Source organism: Amblyomma mixtum, chromosome 7 (assembly GCF_055824585.1).
Source record: "Amblyomma mixtum isolate Tamu chromosome 7, ASM5582458v1, whole genome shotgun sequence".
NCBI classification, from domain to species: domain Eukaryota; kingdom Metazoa; phylum Arthropoda; class Arachnida; order Ixodida; family Ixodidae; genus Amblyomma; species Amblyomma mixtum.
In genome coordinates this window covers 83,332,403-83,340,561 of record NC_143018.1, presented here as the reverse complement: position 1 = coordinate 83,340,561, position 8,159 = coordinate 83,332,403, and positions in this window count along the sequence as shown.

Sequence of the window (8,159 nt, the reverse complement as noted above, 5' to 3'; positions counted from 1 at the left end):
GGTCTTGCGCGCATTGCAGGAGCACTAGACGCGCAATCTTTTGAAAACTGCCTACATTCAAGTCTTAGTGACTGTTTGCAGTGTGAAATCGGCTGCTACAAGTGATTACAGTGTGGTCAGTCCGAGAATAAAGTAGGTGAAAGTAAGAAGGGGGGGAATGGGTGGGGGGGGGGGGGGGGTGGCAGGACAAGCATGAATTTAGGCGCCCAGAGAAAGGAAAAAAGCAGTCCAATAAACCCAATGGTTCGTAACAATGCTAGCACAGGGGCCAGTTGGTTGACCATATTTCGAAACACGTGTGCTACTTTGCTTATCAACACAAGGGGATAAAATGGCACATGACACGAGCGCAAACTTAGAACTGTTTATTTCTTATCGAAGAGGGTGTATATACACCGCCGTGGTAGCCCAGTGGTTACGGCGCTCGGCTGCTGAGCCGAAAGACGCGGTTTCGATCCCGGCCGCGGCGGTGGAATTTCGATAGAGGCTAAATTCTATTGGCCTGTGTACTATGCGATGTCAGTGCAAGAACCCCATATATTCGAAACTTCCGGGGCCCTTCACTACGGCGTGCCCATAGCCTGAGTGACTTTGGAGCGTTAAAACCCCATAAACCATAAACCACACCTAGACAGTTTTGGAAATACCAACCTTTCATGCACGTGACCATGCGCTTTTGTCCTCTGTGGTCACTAATTTTGTCCCCTTGCGTTGCCGAGTAGCGCATACATTTCCAAATAAAACCGAGGGTTATATCGTTTGGTCGTCTTATGGGGTTTAACGTCCCAATGCGACTCAAGCTATGAGGGCGCCGTAGTGAAGGGCTCCGGAAATTTCGACCACCTGGGGTTCGTTAACTACACCCGTTAACGGACATCGCACAGTACACGGGCCTCTAGAATTCCGCCTCCATCGAAATTCGACTCCCATGGCCGGGATCGAACCCGCGTCCTTCGGGTCAGCAGCCGAGCGCCATAACCTCTGAGTCACCGAGGCGGCGTCCAGGGATTAGAATGTGAGAGCTCTCAGTTTTCAGCAGGGCGCCACACAGTCTCCGATCAGCAGTATAGCAGCGGGTCCTGATTTTCGCTGTCCGCGATGTCGCAGGTGGACATTTGCCGCGCGTACGGCATCTCGGCTTCCACGCTGGCGAGCATCACCAAGAACAAGGAGCAGTTCGTGGCCGCGTTCGAGGAGAGCCGGCTGATGGCCAAGCGCCTGCGCAAGGCCACCCGCGAGGACCTGGACCGGGCGCTGCTGCGGTGGTACCACCAGGCCACGGCGTCGGGGACGCCCATCAGCGGACCGCTTCTGCAGGCCAAGGCGGAGAAGATAGCCGCAGAGCTGGGCTACGAGAACTGCTCGGTGCCCAACTCGTGGATCGACCGCTTCAAGAAGCGCCACTCTCTGATGTACGCCCGCGAACTCAAGGAGATGGGCGGCGACATCCCCGACGTGGACACGTGGCTCAACGCGTCGTGGCCCCAGCTTCGCGCGGGCTACTCTTCCTGGGACATCTTCAGCGCCATCGAGACGGGTCTCTTCTTCAGGGCGCTGCCCAAGGAAGCGGCTCAGCTGAGCGGCTCCAGCTGTGAGCAGGGTCAGCTGGCTCAGGACAGGTGGGTGACCCTTTGTGTGTCGTAGTCAGGTTAGAGTCATCAGTCAAGTTGAGTTTATCACTTCCCTAAAACAGGACACTTGGTCGCTGCTAAACTTTTAATTTCTGAGGCTTTCACTGCCCTCTAGAGGTTCCTCATTGCCAGGAATACGGGACAGCTCTCAGCAAGTGCTGCTGTGCTTTAACGGCCTGTCCCGTTCTCTTCTGCAGCCATGTGCACGAGAGAAGGACTTTCGTGGCCCCTTTCAAGATGCAGGGGAACCTGCTTTAAACAAGCGTGTGCAAACATCGCAGGGATGCGAACTGATGTATCCGAAGCGAGATCTTTATTCTGATATGTAGTAGGCCAGTATGTTTAGTGTCAGGAGTTCTGTAAAAAATATGTGACAGTTCTTGTCGCTGCTTGGTTCTGTTAGGGGAGCAACAGCTTTGACATGGTTGTGAAATATTTTGCTTGTCCTAAAACTTCAGTGAGCGCTTGTCTCGGTCTTTATAAGCTCATCCTGGCCTTATCGCAATGTAAGTTGTGAAAACAGAACAACTGGCTGGACTTCTGTCCTTGGCAAGGACCTCACTGTCGCCTTTTCATGGCCATGGACATTCTAAATAGTCGAAGTTTGAGATGCTATTTTTTTGGCAATCTGTGCTGTTAGGTAGGATTAACGACTGTGCTGCTGTTCGTGCTCTTATCTGTTCTCGAAGCGCTAGCTTTAAACTGTTATATCTGAGTAATATATCGAGCCACTTGTGGTACAGTGCGCCGTAAAAGCATGGCGATACTGCGCATGCGCTCGACGGAGTTCGAGCGGTGTGCACCGGGTGCAGTGAGCAGGGGCACAGTCTGTGACTTGAATGTCGGTTTGGTGTAACTGGGTACTGTTTGCTAGAAGTTGAGTGTCACACACTAGAGTGACTGACTGCATTGAGAGGTATCTCTGACAGTTTGTGTCCAAGAAAAAAAGATTACTAGCTGATGTCACCAGCAGAAAGATAAAACGAACTGAGAGTGAGTAAAAATCGTGGCTAACAATTTGCATCGCTAGTCTTACCGGCTTAGCGCATCAATCAGCGAAACCTGTTGTAGCTTTCGTTTAGTCATATAGCCCTGCATTCGGCGGTGGAACCACGCTCAGGCCGCGCACTCGTCCGCCCTCGTCAAAACCTCTTCCTGCCGCCGTAACTACCCTCTGGGTTCATGCCATGGCAGCCACCGTCTGCCACCACTTAGCTAAATTAATTAAGTTCATTTAGACTAACTCTCTCGCTACAGGTCTGACGGCTGCCACTGAAGATTCTAGGGTAGATTGCAGGGCTATATGGCTGAACCAAACCTATGGTAGCTTTCGCTGTAAAACAATTTCCTGAGTTTCCCACTGGGCTCAAAGTACGTTTTGTTCGCCAGTCGTTCCCACAAAGGTAGTCGAATGAGACATCTCAACCTATGTCAAGATGGACATAGGTCGCCTTCTATCTTCAGGCGTTGTGAGTTCGATTTGGTTTGGTTTGGTTTATTGGGTTTTAACGTCCCAAAGCAACTCAGGCTATGAAGGAGCCCGTAGTGAAGGGCTCCGGAAATTTTGACCACCAGGGGTGCTTTAGCGTGCACTCACATCGCACAGTACACGGGCCTCTAGAAGTTCGCCTCCATCGGGATCGAACCCGCGTCTTTCGGGTCAGCAGCCGAGCGCCGTAACCATTGAGCCACCGCGGCGGGTGGTTGTGAGTTCCTTGCCCTGTTCCTTTTTTTTTGCTTGAATCTTTACAAGTCCAGGACGAAGTTCATTAGTAAAGGCTGGGCGGTTATTGTGCATTTCACGCCAACGTATTTTACGGTCATGGTGTTGAATTAGAAGCGCTCGGAGCTTTGAGTTTCATTCGTGACCTCACCTCACCTCCCTTGCGATGCAGGCCGAAGTTGCGAGCTGTAGCGCTTGCGGTATTCTTGCGCTGCCGCCCTACCCCGTAGAGTTTAGCTTGAAGCCTTAGGTAATGCTCGAAGGTACTGCTGCACTTTGGACAACTTGGTTTGCCCTTCTTTATTGGAGGCACAAGAAACGAGGACACAGTCAGGCAGAGACACGGGAAGCGTTTGTGTGCCTCCCTGTAATGTTGCTTCTTACTGTCCACTGTGCCACCTACCGGGATAGCCCATGTTCGCTGCGATTTTATTCTCGAAGCAGCGCCATTACATAACTCTGCTATACAAATATGCATTGGTAAGCTTCGGCGTAGTCTCGGCGGGTCGTCATGTCGCTCCAATGTTCTCGCTAGTGTGGGCGATTGTGGGGAACAATTTATGGCGCTAATATTTTGGGAAAGATATGTTGGTGAAAGATTTTTCTAGGCATTCAGCTGTATACGATGTCAGTGTTGCCTTGGTTGTGTACTGTATTGCTTGGAAAACATAAAAGCTTCTTGACTTCGGTTTCAGGTTCACAATCTACCTCTGCTGCAACATGACTGGGGACGAGAAGAGGCCCCTCGTGGTGGTAGGCGCTTCGCCGCTTTCACACAGCTCTCTCCTCCCTGGCTTGATGTACGCCGTGAACGACAGATCCTGGATGACCCGTAATGTGTTCCTCGAAGAGCTGCGTCGTTGGGACCGCGAGTTGGAGGTCCGCAAGCGCAAGGTGCTTCTTCTAGTGGACCAGACGGCCTGCCACGAGATTGGCAAGAAGACCAACCTCAAGAACATCGACGTCATCTATCCGCCTCCCTACACCAGGGGCTTCCTGATACCCCTGGACCACGGGGTCGTCCATTCGGTCAAGCGGAACTACAGGAAGGCGCTCCTGGTACACACAGTGCTCCAAGAGATACCCACAGTACTCCAGGTACACGAGGCCCTGCGTCTGCTTGCCGTGGCGTGGAAGGACGTGAAGGACCAGACCGTCCGGTCAGCCTTCGGGGCCTGCGGTCTGCACAGCATTCACCACCTGAACGACAACGCCGGAAAGGACGAGCACGACTCCGACGACGATCCGCTCGAGCTGTGGGCGTCCCGCTACGACATCCCGGAGGACCTAGTCGATGGCGTCGGCGAGTTCGAGAACATGGACGAGTTTGTGGTAACGTCCGGAAAGTTGCAGGGTGATCAGAGTTGGGACGAAAACCAGCCGTCTTCGTACAGGGTCGACGGCAATGTGATGACCTCGAAGAAGGATGATACCGTCGCCCCATTTGAAGTTCTGGACGCCGTGTCCTTGCTGCTCAAGTACTGCGAGAACTCACCCCTCGGCATCAGCAAGGAGGACGCTGAAAAGGCTGCCGACGGACTTATCACCCTCCGCACTAGTGCTCAGATGGTGGCCTTCAAAAGGACATATGCTCTGAGTGCTGATTGAATGTTTTGGTGACCCCGGAAATGTTTGCGCTGACGCAATACGTGAAGGGCGTTATTGTTTTACGCTACACTGAAGAGGTTACCAGGAGCCGTCTGACAGGAAGTGTAAGTGCAATATCTGCACAAGTCACTGTTACCTTAACCGCGAAGCTGCGCACAACGAGGCAATAAAAACCGTTTTATTGCTGCTATTTTATTAATTTTGCACCGCCATTGTGTCCACCTCACCTTTCAATCCAGTCAAGTTTGTTTTTGACCGAACATAAATGAATGCAGTGTAGGTTTTTCATTTGACTGTCCCACACGCAAAGCTCTTTGTACCTGTACTGCGATCGGGGACCATGTAACTTTTTCGATTTATTTTTTTATTTAGTACGAACATAAGTGCCGCGCGTACAGCCGCCGAGTTTATATGCCCTCTCGCACGAAGTGAACTTCAAACATAAGGAACTAAATAACAGAAGCACGGAAAACCCATTGTCTACTGGCCACTTGATTCTTCGTGGCAAAGCAAGCCACGTGGGCATTAAATGTGGGCGAATGTCGACGCCTTCAAAGGTCCGTTCGCCGGAATAAATACTCGAGTTTAAAACTGCTTGAACGATAGCGCAGCATAAGCTAGCTACCTTTTCTTGCGTCTCGTGGCCCAGTCGTCTCATGCAGCGACTTCAACTACATATTAACTACTTGTGCTAGTTCAAGGCGTGAACCGAGACATAAGCAAAACGACGAAGTGGTAGTTGGAGCTTCAACTTATGAATTTCGCTTTGTTGTGTCTTTTTACGTACGATTTGAAATAGCGTACCAAATTAGCGCATTAAAAGTTATACAAACTAACTCCATCAAAGACGCTACAGAGTGATCCGATTACAGCATAAGAAACATGGCTGCTAACGAACGACGCCCCTATTGCGCCAAAACTCACGACTCTTCAAAGGCCTCCCTCCTAGTCATGCGTTACCGGACGATGCCGTAGCATTTAAACAGTAAATAGCCGATCACTACAACAATGCGAAAGAACTGCACAATCTGCTCTCGACCGCATCCGTCACAACATGAACCAAGCGCCGCCGCGGTGGCTCAGTGGTTATGGGGCTCGGCTGCTGGCCCGAAAGACGCGGGTTCGATCCCGGCCTCGGCAGTCGAATTTCGATAGAGGCAAAGTTCTAGAGGCCCGTGTACTGTGCGATGTCAGTGCACGTTAAAGAACCCCAGGTGGTCGAAATTTCCGGAGCCCTCCACTACGGCGTCTCTCATAGTCTGAGTCACTTTGGGACACTAATCGCCATAAACCGAATTAAACCACACATGAAACAAGCACATGTCCTTCGTAATATTCAAACTGACAATCTCTACACTGCACTAATGCTCTAACTTCGGATATCGTGATAGAGCTCACTGTCCCACCTGTACTGAGGTCAGGGCAGATAAAAAAAAATTGCGAGGGCACTTTGGCAACTAGCTCACTGTCCCACCTGTACTGAGGTCAGGGCAGATAAAAAAAAATTGCGAGGGCACTTTGGCAACTAAAGTGTTGAGAGGCGAAAGCCGAGGACACTATGCCGTGACGACTTCCGGTGGATGTGACGTCACACCGTTCCCGTGGCTATATCGATACCCAAGTTATACATATTTCGGAGATTTTAAGTGTTAATTACGCTTCATTACACATTTTTACATCTAATTTGACGCAAATCTGACGTTTTCCCGACCATTTTGAGACAATTTTCACTATGCCGTGACGACTTCCGGTGGATGGTACGTGACACCGTTCCCGTGGCTATATCGACGTCCGCGCTATTTCGACATTTTTGCCTATAATTAATTAACTAATTAATCTACAGTCATCAAATGTGGCTTCTAGGTTAATGTTTTCCTCCTCCATCTGAAGCAACCATTGGTTTTCTTCTATCTTCTTTAGTTCCCGAGTTAAATGCTTGTGACACGCTTTGTTAACGGACGACAGTATGAGCCGTTAAAGGCTTTCGCCTTAAAACAAATTTTATACGCATGTAACTCTGCCCTTACCTCCCCTGCTTTTCCTTACTGTTCCATTTCTCATGAGTGCTTGGTTCACCCGATCTCGGCAGATGACCAACGAGTCTTAGCGGTGCAAGCGCTCCTTTTAACTCTGCTCTAGTTCTGGACCCGAAAAGTTTTCCTCCCTGCTCCTCCTCTATGGTTCCTGCGATTGATGAAAGCTTCCTATATGTGTTACAGTGCTCCTAGGAACTAGGGACACTGCTCGGAACTTGTCAGGTCATTCTGCGGGCTTCAATAATCGTGGCTCGCGTGTAAGCGGTCTCATTTTGAGGATGACTACGAACTCTTGTTCAGTTCGGCGTTGTGTTGTCCTCGAATGAAGGCTACAAAAATGTTCGAACCGACACTTTTATGTGGCAAGTGCTTGGGCAAAACCTCATTCATGAACATCACTGTTCCATGCCAAAACAGTCAAGAGCTCGCATATACAGTTTTCTTTTTGCTCACTTTTGTACGCTTGTTTATTTTGTTGTCTTACTCGTGTGGTCATTGCTTTGGCCTCTTGCTTTAGGCCGATCGCCACAATGAAAACTGCACATACAGGGTGTTTCACCTAAGGCTGTACACACTTTTTAAAAATAGGCTTTTTAAGTTCGAATAACGTTTTTCTGGCATACCATTGTCAGGGGTGTAGAATATCAGAATGCAACTAAGGCGAGCTAACTAGCAGGCTGGTTAAGTAATATTGAATAGATAACTTTGTAACTATAACTGTTAGGCTCCCTAATTATTAAGATGCGTGTAGCCCGCCGTAAGTATAATCTATATCATCATCACCAGCCTGACTACTCCCACTGCAGGGCAAAGGCCTCTCTCCCATGTCTCTCAAATTAACGCTATCCTGTGCCAGTCTTTACCACCTTATCCCCAAAAACTTCTTAATCTAATCCGCCCACTTAACTTCCTGCCACCCCCTGCAACGCTTGCCTTCTCTTGGAATCCACTCCGTTACCCCCTTAAGGACCAGCGGTTAATCTGCTCTCCGCATTACATGCCCTGCCCAAGCCCACTTCTTCCTCCTGATTTCGACTAGGACGTCGTTAACCCGCGTTTGTTCTCTCACCCACTCCGTCCGCTTCCGATTAACGTCCCACCTATCATTTTTCTTTCCTTAGCTCACTGCGTTGTCCTTAATTTAAGCTGAACCCTCTTTGT